General features: G+C 57.7%; 2 non-coding genes and 1 pseudogene across 2 annotated transcripts; all 3 read right to left on the bottom strand.

Annotated features, from left to right (window-relative positions):
• LOC124772543 overlaps positions 1-4,800 on the bottom strand; it is a 7,712-nt pseudogene extending 2,912 nt beyond the window's left edge.
• Positions 4,801-4,988: 188 nt separating this feature from the next.
• On the bottom strand, positions 4,989-5,143 carry LOC124772995. The gene has a single exon (XR_007014444.1). It is a non-coding gene; the product is annotated as a 5.8S ribosomal RNA (ribosomal RNA).
• A 351-nt stretch (positions 5,144-5,494) lies between these two features.
• On the bottom strand, positions 5,495-7,403 carry LOC124773007. Its single transcript, XR_007014457.1, has one exon. It is a non-coding gene; the product is annotated as a small subunit ribosomal RNA (ribosomal RNA).
• Between the last annotated feature and the right edge of the window lie 2,597 nt (positions 7,404-10,000).

The following is a 10,000-nucleotide window of genomic DNA, read 5'->3' as shown; positions in this document are numbered from 1 at the left end:
TTCCTGCAATCCATCACGAGTCTCGGCAAACAGCAGGAGGTCATCGGCGAATGCAGCCGCATTTATCCGCCGTCCAAGAATGCGTGCACCAATATGAGCAGGCAGGCGAGACAAGAGAATGTCAATGGACATGTTGAAGAGGATAGGAGACAGCGGGTCACCCTGCCGAACACCCCTCGAAGGCCGCACTAGATCTGACGACTTCCCATCCGCGCAGATAACCGTCGATCCCGCCTCATAGCATCCCTGGATGTAGTCAACAAACTCGACCGGCAAACCGTGGGCCCTTAGCACCGGGCCAAGGGCACCATGGGCAAGCGAGTCGAAGGCCTTTGACACATCCAGAGATGCCAAGTACAGCGAGCCGGCAGCTCGGCACGCCTGGGTCATCGCCAGATCTAGAAGAAAGGTGTTGTGAAGCATCCCATCCTGAGGGATGAAAGCCCGCTGGCGACCGTCCAACACACAGTAGCGCATCAGGCGGCCAACCAGAACCTTGTGAAAGGCTCTGGTCAGCACCGAGCACACTGTGATCGGACGAAAGTCAGCAGGGGATGCTGCGGCGGTCTTCTTGGGCAGCAGGGTTGTTCTGGCCTGAAGGAGTCGGGAAGGAAGGGAACGGGAAAGGAGGAGGAAATTAAGGATCTTGAGGAGAACCTCCCGGGGAAGGCGACGCAGTTGTGTCGGCGTGAGGCCGTCAGGACCTGCAGCAGAATTGCGAGGCGGGAGAGCAGCGGTGGCTTCTTCTGCAGAAATGGGAGCCCAGAGGTCACGGAAGGGCACCCTCTTCGAGAATGGCAGCAGCTCATCGGACAGACCCTCCCCACGCGGAGGTCGAGACCTGACACGTGGTGGAGAGAAGAGGTCTGTCCAAAACTCAATCAGCCCTGGGATGGATGGTGGCTGATGCAAGAGTGTGCCATCGAGAAGTCCGTTGATACAGCGTGCTCCGTTCTTCTTGAAAGCACGCTGGACCACCGCATACTCCCATCTCCTGCGTGCACGCTTCCGCTCTGGGGGCTGTTGGGTCCGCATACTTGCAGCTTGGTGGACGGCTGGCTCCCTGCTGCCTACTTCATCAAGAACAGACAGCAACATAGCCTGGATTGTTTCACGGCTAGTGGTGGGACCCAGAGCCACGAGATCATCAAGCGAGCGGAATCGGCGGTCTGATTGGGGAAGTTCTACTACAAATGACCAGATGGCTAGGTCAACATCTTCCCCTCGAGGTGGAGACTGTGGCAAAGAATGACTGACTGCAGGCTCGCTAGGAGGACCCTGAAGGCCGCGATCCACGCTAGTGAGCTCGGTGACAAAATTCGCCACCATGTCTTTGTAGGGCTGCGCTTTACGCTGACACTTAATTGATTCCAGCGTACGCTCGGGGAAGGCCTTTGCAAGTTCCTGGTTTAAAAATCTGCAACCCTGGGTGGCAAGAGTCGCTTCTGCATGGGCCAAACGCAGGAGCTCTTCCTGGGACCACCTGGCCTTCTTCCTCTCGGTCTTGATCTCAGCATTAGCAGCAATCGGATGGGCGCGACGCCGATGGACACCAAGTCCGGTCTTGGTGGAGAAGGACCGCATACAGTCAGGGCAGATGGCGGGGAGCAGCGCTCGACCCGCACCAGTTGGCTGGTTGGCTGGCTCATCAGCTGGCACAGGCGCTCCAGCGGGAGGCCTGGTACCACGTTTGCTTCTGTTAGTTGCACCAGCTGTAACAAAGGCAGGGGGGGAGGTAACCCCCAAGCCCGAAAAAGCACCCTGCTCTGTCGGTCGGGATGCTGGAAAGGTACACCTACGCGAAACCTTCCGCAGCACCCTCACGACTCCCGCCACTTGAAGGCCAGAGCTAGGATTTCCCACCGAGAGGCTAATTGAACCATCATCCACCCGACATCACAAGGATGCTGAGGGGTGAATCGAGAGTCATAGTTACTCCCGCCGTTTACCCGCGCTTGCTTGAATTTCTTCACGTTGACATTCAGAGCACTGGGCAGAAATCACATTGCGTCAACACCCGCTAGGGCCATCGCAATGCTTTGTTTTAATTAGACAGTCGGATTCCCCCAGTCCGTGCCAGTTCTGAGTTGATCGTTGAATGGCGGCCGAAGAGAATCCGCGCACCCGCGCGCCCCCGGAGGAGCACGCTAAGGCGGACGCGGCCTCGCAGCAAGGAAGATCCGTGGGAGGCCAAGGCACGGGACCGAGCTCGGATCCTGCACGCAGGTTGAAGCACCGGGGCGCGAACGCCGCGCAGGCGCGCGCATCCTGCACCGCCGGCCAGCACGAGGCCGACCAACGGCGAGAGCAGACCACGCCCGCGCTAAACGCCCGCACTTACCGGCACCCCTACGGCACTCACCTCGCCCAGGCCCGGCACGTTAGCGCTGACCCACTTCCCGACCAAGCCCGACACGCCCCGATCCTCAGAGCCAATCCTTATCCCGAAGTTACGGATCCAATTTGCCGACTTCCCTTACCTACATTATTCTATCGACTAGAGGCTCTTCACCTTGGAGACCTGCTGCGGATATGGGTACGAACCGGCGCGACACTTCCACGTGGCCCTCTCCCGGATTTTCAAGGTCCGAGGGGAAGATCGGGACACCGCCGCAACTGCGGTGCTCTTCGCGTTCCAAACCCTATCTCCCTGCTAGAGGATTCCAGGGAACTCGAACGCTCATGCAGAAAAGAAAACTCTTCCCCGATCTCCCGACGGCGTCTCCGGGTCCTTTTGGGTTACCCCGACGAGCATCTCTAAAAGAGGGGCCCGACTTGTATCGGTTCCGCTGCCGGGTTCCGGAATAGGAACCGGATTCCCTTTCGCCCAACGGGGGCCAGCACAAAGCGCATCATGCTATGACGGCCCCCATCAACATCGGATTTCTCCTAGGGCTTAGGATCGACTGACTCGTGTGCAACGGCTGTTCACACGAAACCCTTCTCCGCGTCAGCCCTCCAGGGCCTCGCTGGAGTATTTGCTACTACCACCAAGATCTGCACCGACGGCGGCTCCAGGCAGGCTCACGCCCAGACCCTTCTGCGCCCACCGCCGCGACCCTCCTACTCGTCAGGGCTTCGCGGCCGGCCGCAAGGACCGGCCATGACTGCCAGACTGACGGCCGAGTATAGGCACGACGCTTCAGCGCCATCCATTTTCAGGGCTAGTTGCTTCGGCAGGTGAGTTGTTACACACTCCTTAGCGGATTCCGACTTCCATGGCCACCGTCCTGCTGTCTTAAGCAACCAACGCCTTTCATGGTTTCCCATGAGCGTCGATTCGGGCGCCTTAACTCGGCGTTTGGTTCATCCCACAGCGCCAGTTCTGCTTACCAAAAGTGGCCCACTTGGCACTCCGATCCGAGTCGTTTGCTCGCGGCTTCAGCATATCAAGCAAGCCGGAGATCTCACCCATTTAAAGTTTGAGAATAGGTTGAGGTCGTTTCGGCCCCAAGGCCTCTAATCATTCGCTTTACCGGATGAGACTCGTACGAGCACCAGCTATCCTGAGGGAAACTTCGGAGGGAACCAGCTACTAGATGGTTCGATTAGTCTTTCGCCCCTATACCCAGCTCCGACGATCGATTTGCACGTCAGAATCGCTACGGACCTCCATCAGGGTTTCCCCTGACTTCGTCCTGGCCAGGCATAGTTCACCATCTTTCGGGTCCCAACGTGTACGCTCTAGGTGCGCCTCACCTCGCAATGAGGACGAGACGCCCCGGGAGTGCGGAGGCCGCCGCCCCGTGAAGGGCGGGGAAGCCCCATCCTCCCTCGGCCCGCGCAAGGCGAGACCTTCACTTTCATTACGCCTTTAGGTTTCGTACAGCCCAATGACTCGCGCACATGTTAGACTCCTTGGTCCGTGTTTCAAGACGGGTCGTGAAATTGTCCAAAGCTGAAGCGCCGCTGACGGGAGCGATTATTCCGCCCGAGAGCATCCCGAGCCAACAGCGGCGCGGGTCCGGGGCCGGGCCAGGTAGGTCCGTCATCCGGGAAGAACCGCGCGCGCTTGCCGGGAGCCCGAGCGCCCAAAGGGGCGAATCGACTCCTCCAGATATACCGCCGGGCAGCCAGCCAGGACACCGGGGCTCTGCCCAACAGACGCGAACCGAGGCCCGCGGAAGGACAGGCTGCGCACCCGGGCCGTAGGCCGGCACCCAGCGGGTCGCGACGTCCTACTAGGGGAGAAGTGCGGCCCACCGCACACCGGAACGGCCCCACCCCGCGGCGAGTGGAAAGGCAACCGGACACGACCCCGCCGCGGATTGCTCCGCGCGGGCGGCCGGCCCCATCTGCCGAGGGCGGAGGCCAGTGGCCGGATGGGCGTGAATCTCACCCGTTCGACCTTTCGGACTTCTCACGTTTACCCCAGAACGGTTTCACGTACTTTTGAACTCTCTCTTCAAAGTTCTTTTCAACTTTCCCTCACGGTACTTGTTCGCTATCGGTCTCGTGGTCATATTTAGTCTCAGATGGAGTTTACCACCCACTTGGAGCTGCACTCTCAAGCAACCCGACTCGAAGGAGAGGTCCCGCCGACGCTCGCACCGGCCGCTACGGGCCTGGCACCCTCTACGGGCCGTGGCCTCATTCAAGTTGGACTTGGGCTCGGCGCGAGGCGTCGGGGTAGTGGACCCTCCCAAACACCACATGCCACGACAGGCGGCAGCCTGCGGGGTTCGGTGCTGGACTCTTCCCTGTTCGCTCGCCGCTACTGGGGGAATCCTTGTTAGTTTCTTTTCCTCCGCTTAGTAATATGCTTAAATTCAGCGGGTAGTCTCGCCTGCTCTGAGGTCGTTGTACGAGGTGTCGCACGCCACACCGCCAGCCGGCTGTGCACGCTACCGAGAAAGTACCGGTATGCGAACCGCCAGGCGACGGGCGCGCATCGCACGTTTGAGGAGACGCGGCCGGCCCCACAGGCGGCCGCGACACTCCCAGGTCTGCGAAGCGGGGCAAACGCCGCGCGCTTCAGTATACGTAGCCGACCCTCAGCCAGACGTGGCCCGGGAACGGAATCCATGGACCGCAATGTGCGTTCGAAACGTCGATGTTCATGTGTCCTGCAGTTCACATGTCGACGCGCAATTTGCTGCGTTCTTCATCGACCCACGAGCCGAGTGATCCACCGTCCTGGGTGATCTTTTCTCAGTTTCCGCCGCCTCTTTCGAGACGGTCGCATAGGCGGGAGTGAGGCGTGTGGCGGCCCCTGTTCCAGCGTTCTGTGTCCAACGGCCTCACGGCCGACGGGCGTCGTACGGCTCCACACCGGAGCGGACAGGCACTCGGGCGAAAGTCATTCAAAACCGGCGCCAGGCGCCAGGTGCCGCACGCCAGCCGCTCCAGCGCTTCAGCGCTCGTACCACACAACATTGCCGCTAGTTTTGAGAGGCACGCGTGGTTCCGCACGCGGCGCACGGCTACTGCGAGCCGTACAGGTAGCGTGTTGCGCGACACGACACGCACATCGAAAGACATGCAGTCTAGTCGGTAATGATCCTTCCGCAGGTTCACCTACGGAAACCTTGTTATGACTTTTACTTCCTCTAAATGATCAAGTTTGGTCATCTTTCCGGTAGCATCGGCAACGACAGAGTCAATGCCGCGTACCAGTCCGAAGACCTCACTAAATAATTCAATCGGTAGTAGCGACGGGCGGTGTGTACAAAGGGCAGGGACGTAATCAACGCGAGCTTATGACTCGCGCTTACTGGGAATTCCTCGTTCATGGGGAACAATAGCAAGCCCCAATCCCTAGCACGAAGGAGGTTCAGCGGGTTACCCCGACCTTTCGGCCTAGGAAGACACGCTGATTCCTTCAGTGTAGCGCGCGTGCGGCCCAGAACATCTAAGGGCATCACAGACCTGTTATTGCTCAATCTCGTGCGGCTAGAAGCCGCCTGTCCCTCTAAGAAGAAAAGTAATCGCTGACAGCACGAAGGATGTCACGCGACTAGTTAGCAGGCTAGAGTCTCGTTCGTTATCGGAATTAACCAGACAAATCGCTCCACCAACTAAGAACGGCCATGCACCACCACCCACCGAATCAAGAAAGAGCTATCAATCTGTCAATCCTTCCGGTGTCCGGGCCTGGTGAGGTTTCCCGTGTTGAGTCAAATTAAGCCGCAGGCTCCACTCCTGGTGGTGCCCTTCCGTCAATTCCTTTAAGTTTCAGCTTTGCAACCATACTTCCCCCGGAACCCAAAAGCTTTGGTTTCCCGGAGGCTGCCCGCCGAGTCATCGGAGGAACTGCGGCGGATCGCTGGCTGGCATCGTTTATGGTTAGAACTAGGGCGGTATCTGATCGCCTTCGAACCTCTAACTTTCGTTCTTGATTAATGAAAACATACTTGGCAAATGCTTTCGCTTCTGTTCGTCTTGCGACGATCCAAGAATTTCACCTCTAACGTCGCAATACGAATGCCCCCGCCTGTCCCTATTAATCATTACCTCGGGTTCCGAAAACCAACAAAATAGAACCGAAGTCCTATTCCATTATTCCATGCACACAGTATTCAGGCGGGCTTGCCTGCTTTAAGCACTCTAATTTGTTCAAAGTAAACGTGCCGGCCCACCGAGACACTCAATAAAGAGCACCCTGGTAGGATTTCAACGGGGTCCGCCTCGGGACGCACGAGCACGCACGGGGCGGTCGCACGCCTTCAGCTCGCCCCACCGGCAGGACGTCCCACGATACATGCCAGTTAAACACCGACGGGCGGTGAACCAACAGCGTGGGACACAAATCCAACTACGAGCTTTTTAACCGCAACAACTTTAATATACGCTATTGGAGCTGGAATTACCGCGGCTGCTGGCACCAGACTTGCCCTCCAATAGATACTCGTTAAAGGATTTAAAGTGTACTCATTCCGATTACGGGGCCTCGGATGAGTCCCGTATCGTTATTTTTCGTCACTACCTCCCCGTGCCGGGAGTGGATAATTTGCGCGCCTGCTGCCTTCCTTGGATGTGGTAGCCGTTTCTCAGGCTCCCTCTCCGGAATCGAACCCTGATTCCCCGTTACCCGTTACAACCATGGTAGGCGCAGAACCTACCATCGACAGTTGATAAGGCAGACATTTGAAAGATGCGTCGCCGGTACGAGGACCGTGCGATCAGCCCAAAGTTATTCAGAGTAGCCAAGGCAAACGGACCGGACGAGCCGACCGATTGGTTTTGATCTAATAAAAGCGTCCCTTCCATCTCTGGTCGGGACTCTGTTTGCATGTATTAGCTCTAGAATTACCACAGTTATCCAAGTAACGTGGGTACGATCTAAGGAACCATAACTGATTTAATGAGCCATTCGCGGTTTCACCTTAATGCGGCTTGTACTGAGACATGCATGGCTTAATCTTTGAGACAAGCATATGACTACTGGCAGGATCAACCAGGGAGCTGCGTCAACTAGAGCTGAGCAGCCGGCCGCCCGGGAGTGTGTCCCGGGGGCCCGCGCGAACACGCAAGCGTCCGCTCAATCATTCTGCAAACAGGAGGAGGCTGAGCTCCCCTGCACAATACACCTCGAAACCCTCTCAGGTCCCGGCGGCGCGCAGCGCCGTCCCAAGTACTTGGTCGGGTTCGAGAGAGGCGCAATCGCCCGGAGTTAGGCGAGTAGACGCTTTCGGTGCGACCACCCGTGCTCCCAACTGAGCTTGCCGCTGCCGACAGAGGCCCGGGAGCGTGCTGTCGTGGCATTGCCGGCGGGAGACAACACGCGCCACCTACGGTGACCGGCAGCTCCAACGCCAGCGCCACAGAAGGACAAAAGCCCCACTTGGGTGCCGAAGCGAACTCTCCCAGCACAGCGCACGCGCCAACACATCCGCACAGCTGCGATACAAACCACCAGCGAGAACCGCTGGGGCGACCGAGCAGCAGACGGCGTCGCGGCGCCGAGCGCCGGGCGGCGGCGCATCCTCAACGCACACAGTCCTCAATCGGACCAGCACACTGAAGATGTCCACCGCGCTTCGCACCGGGCCCGCGAGGACCTACTTTGGCCGCACGGCGCCGCGCGCAGGGTGCGCCGGCGCGCAGCTGCGACGCCTGCCGCGTCCGTTGGCCGGCGCGCCTGCCACTGGCCGCCCCCACCAGCCGGCTGTAGCGCGTGCGCCCACGCACCGCGCGGCCAGCACGCCGGGAGGCGCCCCCTCACCGGCCGGGGACGGTCCCACCCAGCCACCGCCGCGTATCGCTTCACACCCAGATGCCGTTCAGTTTCGTCGGCATGGTGGGTATCGCTGGAACAACCGGTTAGTACCTCAACCTATCGTCGCCATCACCGATTCACCCCTAGCGAGAACAACCGCACCACAACAGGTTACCATTTCTTCATTTGCGTAACTTCACCAGAAAACGCAGGCGTCCATCGCCATTTGCAACTTCAACGATTATTGCATGCCTGTGTCAGGTGTCACGCCACACTACGTCTGCCCACATACACGCAACAAAATGTGCACGCCTAGACAATACGTGGAAGGTGGCCCCCGTACGTATGCGATGTCCATTGCTCGAACGACTGTCAACCGGCCTCTGTAGCATGTCGCAGATATGGAACGCGGTGCACCATGCCATCACGGTGTGTGAGGAGAGACGACTAGGTCCGAATACATCAACAGACAGCTCATGCTGATCGCCATCCACGGCGTCCGTTCCTCCCACACGTCTCTATGGCGTACCACACTGCAATCCAGCTCTCATAGGGAGACGACACGTAGCTGCGTGCACAATATTTGCACTGTATGGTCCGCCGTTTTTGGGCGCAGTCGTTGTACGGTCACACATGTGCCACGATGTATCATTCAGTACATAAGGACGAATGTGCAGTACAGATTGTGGTTCACGCGTACGACATCAGCGGACAGTTGACACAGGCCGCACCACAACGTAGCCTGCGTACGTCGCATGCGAAGGGCATTGAACATGCAAACTTGTCACCAACCAGCTTGCGAAGGCAGGGGGCAAGGTGGGGACGTGGGGACGTGGGGAGGGGTGGGGGGGGGGGCGGCATGTACGTCCTGCTGCCATCCACATTACAGTGTACAGCAGGAGCATGTGGAAAGTCAGCAAGACTTGCAAGGTGTTTAACATGAAGCGATACACAGGGGAGCGGGCAGTGCGAGTAGCGAACTATATTGCGAGGGTTGCGGGTGGGCAACACTACACTAATTGAACGAGTCGTATAACAATTACAGAGCAGGTTTAGGCGACAACGTGGGTTACGTTAGCGGACAACGTGGGTTAGGTTAGGGGACAACATGGGTTAGGTTAGGGGACAACATGGGTTAGGTTAGGGGACAACATGGGTTAGGTTAAGGCACAACATGGGTTAGGTTAAGGCACAACATGGGTTAGGTTAGGGGACAACATGGGTTAGGTTAGGGGACAACATGGGTTAGGTTAGGGGACAACATGGGTTAGGTTAGGGGACAACATGGGTTAGGTTAGGGGACAACATGGGTTAGGTTAGGGGACAACTTGGGTTAGGTTAGGGGACAACATGGGTTAGGTTAGGGGACAACATGGGTTAGGTTAGGGGACAACATGGGTTAGGTTAGGGGACAACATGGGTTAGGTTAGGGGACAACATGGGTTAGGTTAGGGGACAACATGGGTTAGGTTAGGGGACAACATGGGTTAGGTTAGGGGACAACATGGGTTAGGTTAGGGTACAACATGGGTTAGGTTAAGGTACAACATGGGTTAGGTTAAGGTACAACATGGGTTAGGTTAAGGTACAACATGGGTTAGGTTAAGGTACAACATGGGTTAGGTTAAGGTACAACATGGGTTAGGTTAAGGCACAACATGGGTTAGGTTAAGGCACAACATGGGTTAGGTTAAGGCACAACATGGGTTAGGTTAAGGCACAACATGGGTTAGGTTAAGGCACAACATGGGTTAGGTTAGGTTACACGTTGTTGTAAGGAAAGGTGTAGGGGGGGGGGGCGGGGGCGGCACGTTCGTTGATAGTGATTATAGTAAGTGAATG

Source organism: Schistocerca piceifrons, unplaced genomic scaffold (genome assembly GCF_021461385.2).
Source record: "Schistocerca piceifrons isolate TAMUIC-IGC-003096 unplaced genomic scaffold, iqSchPice1.1 HiC_scaffold_943, whole genome shotgun sequence".
Taxonomy (NCBI): domain Eukaryota; kingdom Metazoa; phylum Arthropoda; class Insecta; order Orthoptera; family Acrididae; genus Schistocerca; species Schistocerca piceifrons.
The sequence above is the reverse complement of the archived record's forward strand: the minus strand, read 5'-3'. Positions and strand labels throughout refer to the sequence as shown.